Raw genomic sequence first — 13,214 nt, 5'->3', positions numbered from 1 at the left:
GGTGTTATGTGTGTGGGAAGTAGGCAACAACTTTATTGACTTGCAAGATTTGCTTCCCTGGGTGCCTTCCTTTTCCTCCAATGTTTTTAAAATCCTTCTGTCTCTTTATCTCTTGAGCTTTCCAGCCCCTTCTCTTACATTTACCCATGAGCTGAACTATGCCTTGGTGACCATTAGCTCATTATACATCCTATCAGCTTGGCGGCTACTCAAAAGAAGCTGCAAAGATAACCATTATTTATGGCAGCGGTGCCCGGTTCCTCAGCAGAACCAAGAAACACACGCAAGTTTTTGTATTGATTGAGGCTAATGGAGCACCCATGGGCATGATGCGCACCCCATGAATGTGGGCTGACTAGCACATGTTTGCATGCACACCTATGGCAGGCACCTACATCTTCAAGATGAGGATTTCATTCTTAGCTGCCCGCCGCACCTTGCGCCCATCCTTCTTAAGGAACTTCTTGCAGATGTACAGTCGGTCTGTCTGGCGTTCGCGAGCCACACAGATCTCGCAGAACTCCTTCCTGTGGGGTAGCAGAAGTTAAAAAACCAAAAGTTTTAAGAACTCCATTGATGGAGCAGACCAAAATTCCATGTAGGCCGGTACCCCATTGCCTATAGCGACCAGCCAGATATTTTTGAAAAGACCACAATATTCCCTGTTGTTTGTCCCCAGAGGTATACTGCCTTTAAACATGGAGGTTCCATTAAGATGTCATGGTAGGGCTGCCCTATCAAACGGGCAACTGAGAAAGTGGTCACATGGGTGCTGTCCTGGAAGGGGATATCCACCAACTTGCTGCCATCTCTCATAACAGCCAGGAGTGCCTCTTTGCCAGCACTGTGCAAATGCAATGCTCTTTCCTCCCTTCTCACTCAGGGCAAAATGGCTGACCTGTCATGAGCTGACATGAGAACAAACACCGCAGTAGCTACTATGAATGGGCTCTGTGCTAGATGCTGAAAACCACAGTAGGTGACCCAGCAATGTCAGGAGAAGGAAGGAAGGGGATGGAGATCCATGCTGGGACAGGAAGTGTACACAGTCATGGGTGAGATGTATGAGGAGCAGAGCTCTGTCTGATCAGGGCTTTTTTTCAGCTGGAACACGGTGGAACAGAGTTCCGGCACCTCTTGAAAATGGTCACATGGGCGGTGGCCCCGCCCCCTGATGTCCAAATAGAGGGCAGGTTAGATCACCCTCCGTGCCACAATCTAAACTCCCCTCTGTCTGGAGATCAGGGGGTGTGACCATTTTCGCCTAGGGCGATTTAAACTTTAAAAAACTCCCCCTTTGTTCCAGCTGACCCAAAGTGATGTCATTGTGTGGTCCTGAATTCCACCACCTCTTTTCCCAGAAAAAAAGCCCTGTGTCTGATTCAGAAAGCTCTTTAGTGCCAGCCACTGGGAAGTATGGTGACATGATTGCTCTGGTGGTAAAGCCATGCAAGAGGTTGCATGATTGCGTCATTTTGCCACAAGAGAGTCAGAAGGGTAGCATGCCAGGAATGCAGAAGTGTTTCTGTGTGGCGACGGGTGCTGCGGTGGGTGTTTCAAACTGCTGGAGAAGAAGGGAAGACCCAACTCCCTACCAACGCACCTCCCAAGATGTCCTATTCCTTGGCTGTTTGAACATTCATTGCTTCCTAGGAGCGGTCCCAGGAGTGGTTGGAAGTGTGTTGCCTACTTACGCTCGCAGCAACTGCCCGATCTCATACTTGTCAGTGATGTCAGATAGGCTGTTGTAGTTCTTTTCATCTCGCAGTCCGATGCAGCCAAACGGCATCCTGGGAACAAGCAAAGCAGGCTGAAATTATTCCTAGTGTAACTTTCTGGAGCCCCTTTTCTCCATTTTCTGTGGTTATGGGTCAGGCAGGTATAACTCTGCATAGAACCTGTTCTGTGACCATTTCCACACGTCCTTAAAGGGACGGCCCACTGATGGAATGCCGCTGGCTTTCCCCCTTCACTCCACACATCTCCGATTTCAAAACGGTACCAGGCTGATTGGCTTCTGTTTTGTCGGCGCCTTTTGGGGGACCACAGAAAAGTGCGTTCTCAGAAAAGGCGCCAAAAACCAGAAGCTAAACAGCCTGCTGCCATTTTGAAACTGGAGATGTGTGGAGTGAAAGGGGAAAGCCGGCAGAGTTCCGTGAGTGGGCCATCCCTTTAAGGATGTGTGGAAACGGGCTGTGTTACACAATTTAAGCCCTCATGCTTTTTAATAATTAATGTTTAGAGCAGTGGGTAGTAATGGACAACCCAGGCAAGCCCGATCTCATCAGATCTCAGAAGCTAAGTAGGGTCGGCCTTGGTTAGTAATTGGATGGAAGACCTCCAATGAAGACCAGGGTTGCAGAGGCAGGCAATGGCAAACCACCCCTGTTAGTCTCTTGCCTTGAAAACCTCAGGAGGGGTTGCCATAAGTCATTTACGAATTGATGGGTGCCGCCACCACCACCAATGAATAACTGAAGCGAACAGACAACGTTGCCCAAATTGTCATGCTTATCAGACTTTGTCCTGTGAATAACAATAATAATATAATAATAATAACATTTGATTTATATACCGCCCTTCAGGACAACTGAATGCCCACTCAGAGCGGTTTACAAAGTATGCCATTATTATCCCCACAACAAAACACCCTGTGAGGTGGGTGGGGCTGAGAGAGCTCCAGAGAGCCGTGACTAGCCCAAGGTCACCCAGCTGGCTTCAAGCGGAGGAGTGGGGAATCAAACCCGGCTCTCCAGATTAGAGTCCTGCCGCTCTTAACCACCACACCAAACTGGCTCTGAACAGCAGTTGGAGGTGTGTGTTTGACACAACATTTTAACACACTTTCTTCTCACGAAGGATCCCATCCTCCACTTGTTTTCCAACACAGCTTTGAAGTGCGTCCCCCTCCCATCCTTAGAAGGATCTCTATTCCTACCGTATCTCTTTCTGAAGCCCCACGCTGAGCCCTGAAGCTTGGTCCTAAGCAGAGCCGACACCCTTCAGAAGGGAGAGGCTGGGACACTGCACAGGGAAGTCATCGAATTCATGACCCTCTCGCCTGTCAAAATTCCCTTCATGCCTCGTTAGCGCGGCCTTCACACTTCAGAGGCAGAGAGGAGCTCGAGCGGAAGAGCAAGAAATCTCCTTTCAGGGCCAGGGAGGGACGATACCCTTGAGGCCTGCCTGCCTCCCATCTCCCCCAACACACTCTGCTCTGTGACCCACTGAGCCCCACGCCTCTCCTGAGGCTAAAGAGAGAGCCGAGCATCGGGGTTCCAGCTCCCAATAAGTGAGAGCATGCTGGAACACACAGGACAGCTGTGCAGACACCATCGCCCCATTTGCAGCACCCTTCTTTCGCCTGCCACCGTTTGGTAGCTCCCCACGGTATTTTGTGACTCTTTTTGCTACCCTTGTGGTAGAATTTTGACTCCAAGAAGAAAGGTTTGCCCTCACAGAGGATGTGACGCCATCGCTGTCAATCTACACCATCCAGACGAGTACAAACACAACAGCGCGAAATATGTCAAGAATCAATAACTCCGTAGTCTATTTAATAGAATTTATGTGCACACACAATCTTTGGATTAAAATTATATACAGAAGGAAATGAAATTTCGTTTTCTAAATATTCCTCTGTCGGCCTAACATATTAATTTATTTACCGTTTTTATACACGCACACCCTTTCTCCCCAATATTCCCACAACAACCCTGTGAGGTAGGTTAGGCTTAGAGGATGTGACTGGCTCAAGGTCAGCCAGCAAGCTTCATTGGTGGAGTGGGGATTTGAACCTGATCCTAGCACAATATTCTAACTACTACACCACACACATATACACAACACATACATACACGCACACATATATACATGTATCTTGCTCTACAGCTGTCCCGATATAATAAGTATTGTGACAGATCCTTAAGATTTAAGATGGCTGAAGAGCGCTACCTTAGAGTGCCTGGGTTCTCGGACCCCTGAGGCTTATAAGAGAATAAATTTCATACTCCGTTCCACATTGAGGCTACCTTGACAACCTAATCCTTAATCCCACCTGCCGATCAACTGGGTGATTGGCGGACGAGAGGGCAAATCCCCGGGAGTTTGCCTGCCACCGGCGGGCACCTGGGAGCCCTATGGGCCAGTCACACATATTCAGCCTAACCGACCTCACTGGGCTGTTGCAAAGATAAAATGGAGGAGGGAAGAATGGGGTAAAGTGTGCTATAAATGGAGTAAATAAAAATAACAGAGTAAAAGACCTTGCGATGGCTGAAAGGTGGAGGAATTAAGAGACCGAGGATCACAGGTAGGGGTATGGTGGGAACGAGGGTTGCCAGTCCCCCACTTAGGGCAGGGGATCCCCTGCTTCCACCCTCCGTCCCCCACCCCCATTTACCTGGCCAGCAGGGGGAAAGGCAGCGGTACACGCCTCCCTAGGCTCCTCCTGCATGCCGCAGCAGGTAAAATCAGGCCACTGAAGAGCGCAGGAGCACTCCAGGGCCTGTTGTGCAGACCTGGCAGTGCTCCCGTGCTCCGCAGCGGCCCGATTTGGGCCGAACCGGGCCCAATTTGGCCTGGGCCGAATCCACACTTCCCTACCTTCTATTTTTCATGTGCATTAATCGCGCTGGATTCTATCCCACAATGTTCCAGTCTGTGTTCACATCCCTTCTGTTACTGCCGCTGCCTCGCGCTATGCTTCGTCCACATCCCTGGTAGAATCACGCAATACGGGGCGGGTTTAGATCCGACATCGCCGATGACGACATCACGTTCATTTTCCCCCCAATTTTTCATCAGATTTCCGCTATAGCGTTTTATTGCTAAATTGCTATGGTGAGGCCACACCCCTATGATGCCTGTGATTGGTTAATGTTATTCTATGCCTTCTTCTTTGAAATCCATTGGACCATTATTCTGGCGGGCTAATTTGAACTGATATTTAAGGTGGGGGTGATCCAAACGCTCCAAACGGGCAGACTAATTATTTGATGCTTGAATGTAATGTTAGAATTACGGATTTCCGCTATAACGGTAAGTTCAACAGTTAAAAAAAATTAATTTTAATAGCCACCAATATTTCCAACTGTTTGGCATCCTAAAAATGACACGGAAATTGAAATGACGCCACCCCTTGATGTCTCCACGGGGATTTTGGAGCACCCCGATTAAGATTTATGGCCGGGATTGTGCAACAATGCTGGGAAAGTCCCCTTTTTTTTTAAAAAAAGGGAAAGGGCGGACAGGCAGGCATGCTGCGGAGAGAGTGGAAAAGCTTGATAACTGCATGGCAAAGAGGGATGGTATTCCGGAAAGGCTGCAAATACGGAAGTGGGGTGGTTTGAAGGGGGCGGTCTCCTTGTGAAACGCTTCCGTTTGTCCACATCCACGGTGAGAACCGCGCAAGAGAAGCATTTGAACGCATGACAAATTCGTCTGAGGCGCAACGTGAAAGACGCGAGAGAATGGCGGGATTGAGGTAAGAGTATGTGAACAGCCCTCTGAGAAGCGAATAATGGGCGGGGGAAAAGCGGAAAACTTGAGACGTGTAGATTTGGCCCTGCTGCACGGTGTGGGACCTGGGGCAGCATGTGGCCTGCATGATGATGTCACTTCCCAGAAGTGATGTCATCATACAGGCCGGGAACGTGCACGTGAAAGCAAGTGCCAGGTCTCCGACCTCCTGCCCAGAGAGTAAGGGGACTGGGCAACCAGTTCATGGGAACTAAGGGAAGAAAGTCAGGGAGAGGCAAGGCTGCGAAGTGCTTGGAAAATAAGGAGAAGGAACGAGATGTAGTGTGATAGTAAAATGCACGCCTGTAAACTTGTAATGATGAAAATGTGCGTGCTGAGTTATGGTGCATTCAGCTATTAGTGCTCAGGGCCATCCGCAGAACTCAAGAAAGTGGCTGAATCATTATATAAATGTCACTTGCACAATTCTACAGGTCAGATGGTTGAGAAAAGGTCTTTTAACAGATCGTATACCTGTGGTAAAAGGAGTGCGGCAGGGTTGCTTTTTGCACTCTACTTAAACTTGTCAAAAGTGAATGCAAAGGCTCCTTCAGCTCAAATCAATATAATGCTTTATGCTGATGATGTCTTAATACTATCATTGACTAGGCAGGGCCTAAGAAACCAAATCAACGAATTTATTAATTATTGTGAAATGGAGCAACTTAGCATAAGACAGAATAAATCTAAAATACTGTTGTTTGGAGACCCTAGGAGATCCTCGGAGATTGCGAGGAACGGAGGTTGAACAAGCTTATTCTTATAAATATCTGGGCATCTATTTTGACTCCCTAATGACATGAAAAAATCATTTAAAACATCATAAGTAGCTTTCGGCTTCTGTCCCTATCCTTGAAGAAATTTTATTTTACAAAAGACGGACAGTCTTTTCCAGCATTGCTCAAACTATACAATTTTACCAGCAACACAATATGGGACACCATTACGGCAGCAAGAAATTGCTAACGATCTTGAGAGGCGGCAAGTTCGCTTCTTCCGAACCATCTCGGGAATTCTCAGTTGTGTCTCCAACTCATTAATTAGATTAGAAATCGGACCGCGCTCCTTACGATCAATCTCATGGAAACATGCCATTGAGATGTGGTTAAAAATATGCCTATTAGAACCTCCGAGTCAACTCATACTTCTAACGAGGCAAGTCTCGTTTTTATCATCAAGTGCAAATGCCTTTCTTGATAAATTGTGTGTGAAGTGGGATTTTCATTAGATGATAAACCTATTCAATTGCGATTCAGATCAGCTATTGAAAACTACAACAGAAACAATTTTGTCACGTGATTGGTCTGGGTTACTTACTGATTCAAACAAGGAAGTGTTCTCCTTTGTACTATGGCTATATTCCTACACCTTCCTTTACAGTTTCTAATTATTTGGTTACTATAAAAAATACCAAACACACTTTTGGCAAGATGTAATTCACTCCCAACGGTCGAATAGGAATAGGCTTAAAAGTATTCCCTGGACTGAAAGAAATTGTTCTTGTGCGTCTGGAACAATAAAGACCATCTCTCACACACGGTTACACTGTCCTTTGTTTATTGGAGCTAGGCGTAATATATTGGGATCTCTTGTCAACTCTGATGTTCAGTGTTCTAGCAATTATATTATTCTGAAACTGCTGTTTTCAAAATACGTGGGCTGCCTGGAAGCAGTTGCTAAATTCCTTGCATATGTTTTTAAATGATCTTAGTATTCCGTTTTACTGATTTGCTCTGTTTTTGTTTGTTGTATACTCTTAACCAACTAATGGTTGAAGGAACTGAAAATGAAAGAAATAAATAAATTTAAGGAAAATAAATTTCATTATATAAACATGTGAATCTCGTGTTCCCTTTAACATGCGTGAATAGTACTTAGCATTTATATGACACTTGGAGCAATCAAAACACTTCACCTGTATGAAAGCCCTTCACAGATAGGCCACCTTGGGACCCTATGAGCTTACAAGTATATTTAAAAGGTTTCCTCCCCAAATAAATAAATAAATAAATAAATAAATAAATAAAGAAAGAAAGAAAGAAAGAAAGAAAGAAAGAAAGAAAGAAAGAAAGAAAGAAAAAGAACAAGAACAAGAACAAGAACAAGAACAAGAAGAATATATATCACCCTTCAGGGCAACTCAACGCCCACTCAGGGCCAAGCTACACATGACGAATGACACTTGAATGGCAAGTGGATTGAGTGGAGGGCAAGTGAACAGGGAGAAATACACTTGCCATTCAAGTGTCATTCGTCATGTGTAGCTTGGCCCTCAGAGCCGTCTACAAAGTGTATCCAGATGTTGTGAGATTTGGGAAGTTAGTCAAGCAGTGTTAAAGCAGCAATCTCAAGCAACATGCTGAACTGCTGGTTCTCCTAGTACGGGTCTACTAGGTCCCAATATTCTCCTGGTGGTGGTGGTGGGAGACCTAGTACTTACCAGGAGCCTTCTTTGAAAATCAGACCCTTTGGGGCCAAAATCAGCCCCAAGCTAAGCACTAGAGCACTCCCGCGTCTGGGTGCAATGATCTCACTTCTGGAAATGACATCGTCATCATGTCTGCTGGGAGGGGGCAATCGGCAGGCAGCCTGAATCCTCTTGTGGTCACCAGTGAGCATCGGGAAAGGAGGCAAACCACTGTGAGACTGCCTGCCACCAGTGAGCACTTGGTATTCCTATCTCATGAGTCCATTCTGTTAAGGACTACCAGTCCTAGAGTTTCTTTTGCAAAAGCGGGAGGGAGGGACATCTGGCGAGAAGGGCAAAGCAAAGCAACATAATACGGTGGGAGTGGGTGCCGCTGCTTCTTCTAGTATATTTGCTGGCCCAATATATATATAAATATATACTCAGTCACGAACACACATGCTCCCAGTTGCCGTATTCTGGTGGTGGCTATAAATACAAATCAGGCAGCCAGAAACATAAGGAGTTAAAAGAAAGGGAACAAAAACGAGCTAAAGGACACCAATTTATTCTTCACTTTTTTCAAATCAGAAAAGGCCTTTTGTACCCATTCCCCAACATCAGGAAATAGGGCTGCCAGGTGCCCTTACGCTCTCGGTGGGGGGCAGGACCTGGCACTTAGGCCGTTTCCACACGTCCTTAAAGGGATGGCCCACTCGCCAAATGCTTGTGGCTTTTCTCCTTCACTCCACACATCTCCGATTTCAAAGTGGTAGCAGGCTGTTTGGCTTCCGTTTTTTCGGCACCTTTTCGAGGGCTCAGGAAAGTGTGTGAAGCTGAATTTTCATTAATGGCGCCAAAAAAATCCAGAAGCCAAACAGCCTGCTACCGTTCTGAAATCAGAGATGTGTGGAGTGGAGAAAAGCTGCCAGTGTTTGGTGAGTGAGCCGTCCCTTTAAGGATGTGTGGAAATGGCCTTATTTTGTTAATTCCATTGCGCTGTATGATGACATCACTTCCGGGAGTGATGTCATCACGTAGGCCCCAGGAGCGCTTCTGTGCTTTATACTGGGCTAAGTTGGGCTCCAAACGGGCCAATTCTCCTGGGTGGGATGCCATTGTGCCGCACGGGGAGTGCGCCCTGGGAGGTCTCCCCCCACCCCCCACTGGCAAAGTGAGAGGTGCAGGGGCGGAGGCTAGGTTTCCGGCTCCAAGTTGGGAAATTCCTGGAGACCTGGGGGGTGAAACCTGGAGAAAACGGGGTTTGGGGAGGGAAAGGACCTTGGCATGGCATAATTCCATAGAGTCCACCCCCTAAAAGCAGCCATTTTCTCCAGGTGAACTGATCTCTGTGGCCTGGAGATCGGTTGTAATTCCGGGAGGTCTCCAGCCACTTCCTGGAGGCTGGCAACCCTAGCGGAGGCTGGGAGTGGGGGATTCCCCCACCCCCACCAGGGAACCGGCAATCCCAACTGGAAATCAAAGGAACACCTTCTGAACACCGTTCTAAACCGGGATATTATGGCAATCAACTGTTGATAAACCCTTCTCAACTAGCTCTGCCCAAAGAACAGAAGTTTAGCTCATGTCACTCTTTTCTGATCTTGTCTAACCCAGGTGCTGCAAAGAAAGATCTCTGTTGGATCTTGGGACAGGGAGACTCATACAACGATGTTGCGGAGCTAGCATGGACTGTGGTGCTTGATCCTGCACCCAGCAATAATATTTGCTTGTTCCGTACACCCTGACCATAAACGTGTTGGGTGCTCCTCACTTTCTCAAGCAGTGGTAACTTCTGGGGCAGGTTTACTAGCAAGGTCAACTTCCTTACGAGGAGTTTTGCAATAGCTATTTATTTACAAGGTGAGGCAGGGTTGGGGAGGGAAGCAGACCCATACGACAAGCTGCGTTGGTCCTAAAGCTGCATCCCAAAGCCACAGGAACCCTGGCTAGCCATGATTTTCCATTAATGGGTTTTCATGCTTAGTAGCCAACTTGTGCCAATGCTAAACAGAGACTAGAACAGAGCAAGAACAGCACAGACTATTCAGTTTGTTCCTGGCTGCCAGTGGCTCTCTAGGGCAGTGCCCACCAGACACATTCCCAGTAAGTTAATGGGCCTGTCTGCTGGGGGCCAAGCTACAAGTGACGAATGACACTTGAACGGCAAGTGGATTGAGAGGAGGGCAAGTGAACAGGGAGAAATACACTTGCCGTTCAAGTGTCATTTGTCACTTGTAGCTTGGCCCTCAGTTCGCCTTATAAACACTCCTCTACCATGTGGGCATTTGGCACTCCAGGGTGAGTCTTGGCCACAGGGGGTGTCATCTGAGACAAAAAGTGCTTCCCAACCAGGCAGAGAAAGGCAGAGAAGTGATCTCGCTTTCTCTCCCTCCTTGTTTGAAGTAACATAAATCTGGGACTGCGTAAGCATCGCCAGCTCTGAATGAGTCATCTGGAACCTCAGGAAGAGATCGATATAATTTTGGCTGCAAACGCCAATTCACCGTCCTGAATGAGGCCATTGTATTTTACCCCAGAGTAAAACTTCCCAGCCTTTGTAGATGTTGCTCGTTTTGTATTCCTGACGGCCCAACCAACCCGTGCCTCAGGGCTTGCTTTGCTGACCTGCTGCCCGTTCTTTTCAACGAATCTGTATTTTGATAACTACCTTGCAAAATACGATTGGGTTATATTTGCAGGTACAAAAAAGTCTGTAATGCTTAAGTCGGAGAGAACTTCTAGAAAATGCAGAAGAGATTTGCTTCCAGATTTCTTCAGTGTCCCTCTTGCTCATCATTAGATCAAGCAGTTTTTAGTTGGCAGTCGCTACTTGGTGTAGTGGTTAAACTGTTGAGTGCAGATCTGGGAGGCATGGGTTCAAATCCACACTGTGCCCGTCACTTCCAGCCTAAGCTACCTTACAGGGATTGTTGTGGGGGTAAATTGGAAGAAGGGAGATGGATGTATGCCACTCTGAGCTCCTTCAGGGAAGGATGGAATAGAAATTAAATAAATAAATACTGGATACCTAGAATCATAGGGTTGGAAGAGAACTCCAGGGTCATCTAGTCCAACCCCCTGTATAATGCAGGAAATTCACAACTATCTACTCTCCCCACACCCCCAGTGACCCCTGCTCCATGCCCAGAAGATAGCAAAACACCATCAGGATCCCTAGCCAAACTGGCCTGGGAAAATTGCTTCCTGACCCCAAAGTGGTGATCAGCATTACCCTGGGCATGTAAGAAGGGGCCACGAGAACTAAGCACTGATGTAACCCTTCCTGCCCTCGCTCTCATGAACTGCCCAGGTTCACAGAATTGGCATTGCTGTCAGGTGGCCATCTAGCCTCTGCTTAAAAACTTCCAAAGAAGGACAGCCCACCACCTCCTAAGGAAGCCTGTTCCACTGAGGGACCTCTCTAACTGTCAGGAAGTTCTTCTTAATCTTTAGCCGAAAACTCTTTTGATTTAATTTCAACCCATTGGTTCTGGTCTTCTGGGTTAATGGGCTAATGGAAAACGATTCTGCGCCATCCTCTATATGACAGCCCTTCAAGTACTTGAAGATGGTTATCATATCGCCTCTCAGTCGTCTCCTCTCCAGGCTAAACATTTCAAGCTCCTTCAACCTTTCCTCATAGGACTTGGTCTCCCCTCACCATCTTTGTTGCCATCCTTCGAACACGTTCCATCTTGTCTATATCCTCCTGAAATTGTGGTGCTCCAAACTGAACACAATACTCTAGGTGAGGTCTAACCAGAGCAGAGTAAAGTAAATGCAAACCTGGACCATGGTTTGTATTTCTTTCGAGCGAGGAAGTTGAAGGGAGATCGCAATAGAATCTAGCGTTTCTTCCCCCCTAAGAGATACGAGTGAAAGAATCACTTTGAATAATCAGAACTCGTTCTTATACAAAAATTGTGTGTAGAATTGCCTGTGTATTTGCGTTCCTGTCACCTCCAGCTATTGGCTGAGCTATTATGGTGTTAAGGAACATTCAAAAACACTCTAACTGGACAAGGGGAAACAACCAATAATGCAACATTTACAAACACTGCTGATTTGGGTTGGGAAGGAGGGTTTAGCTGTGAGAAATGACAGAAGAAGGAGTTGTGTGCTACTTTGTCAGCAGGCAGAGGAGATGAGGGCTAGCCTAAGAAGTTGAATGGGATGAGGGTGTGGGTGGTAGAGAAGCTAAGCCTAAAAGCAAGATGGTCGAAAGAAGGGGGCAGAGCAGACACTGGGTAGAAACCTGCTCTGAGTGGGTGTTAAGTTGTCCTGAAGGGCAGTATATAAATCAAATGTTATTATTAGACTGTCCAGTGGCATTCAAGGGAACCAGATTGCCGAGACCTGGTCTGTTTATAGATCTGGTCTGATTATAGGGCTTTTGATTCCCTAACCCTTTTCTGGCAGGGCTCCTGGGCATGTGCTGATGTTAAAGCGACAGGCAGCCTGCCAAAAAGGGGGAAAGGTATTGCCAGCCCTCCAGGTTGTTTGCCCTGGGACCTCAGGCGGCGGACTTGGAGCACCATTACGGGTAGCAAATTGTCACGCTGTTCTTTTTTAACTGCAAAGTGGCATGTGGGAAGGTAGGGAGAAGCCATCTAGATTACCTTTCTCAGGTGTCCAGCAGTGCAATCCTAAGCAGAGACATACCTCAGGCTAATAGCCATGGTACAAAAGCGAGCCTCCATATTCAGAGGCAGTAAATCTTAGAATACCATTGCTATGTACGGGAAGGCCTTGGTCTCTATACCCTGTTGTTTGCCCTCCAGGGCAACTGATGGGCCACTGTGTGAACCCCGATGCTAAACTAGATGGACCTCTTGCCTGATCCAGGCAGCTGGGCTCTTCTTAATTTCTCCACTTAGGACTGCGCTGCAAATATCTTGGATTGTTTCTGGGGAAACGAACTGGCATGTTTTTAACAATGGGAAAAGGCAGTTTCAGGAAACAGCACATTTGGAGGGGCTTGGAATATGTTGCAGTGTTATTTTGGTGGGCGTACTATAGACTCGATGCCTTTGCAAACAGCTCCGGAAGCATATGGTGGAAATCAGGAAGAATAAAGAGAAATGGCTTAAGCTTTAAAAAAATGTTAGGTTCAAATACAGTTAGGGATCCCTGGGAAGATGCGAATCTTCCTCTTTGCTGCCAGAATCAAGGCTAGCCTCTGCTCTGCTGCTTTCTAGAGAGACATTACACACCTATGACCTAGGGTTGACAGTCTCCAGGTAGTGGCTGGAGATCTCCCGGAATTGCAACTGGTCTCCAGGCC

At 47.0% G+C, this 13,214-nt stretch overlaps 1 pseudogene; it reads right to left on the bottom strand.

Moving 5' to 3' along the window:
- LOC129346330 (caM kinase-like vesicle-associated protein) overlaps nt 1–13,214 on the bottom strand; it is a 46,338-nt pseudogene that overhangs the window by 16,401 nt on the left and 16,723 nt on the right.

The sequence above is a fragment of the Eublepharis macularius genome, chromosome 19, assembly GCF_028583425.1.
Source record: "Eublepharis macularius isolate TG4126 chromosome 19, MPM_Emac_v1.0, whole genome shotgun sequence".
Taxonomy (NCBI): Eukaryota; Metazoa; Chordata; class Lepidosauria; order Squamata; family Eublepharidae; genus Eublepharis; species Eublepharis macularius.
Note: the sequence above shows the minus strand (reverse complement) of the source record. Positions and strands in the feature narration are given on the sequence as shown.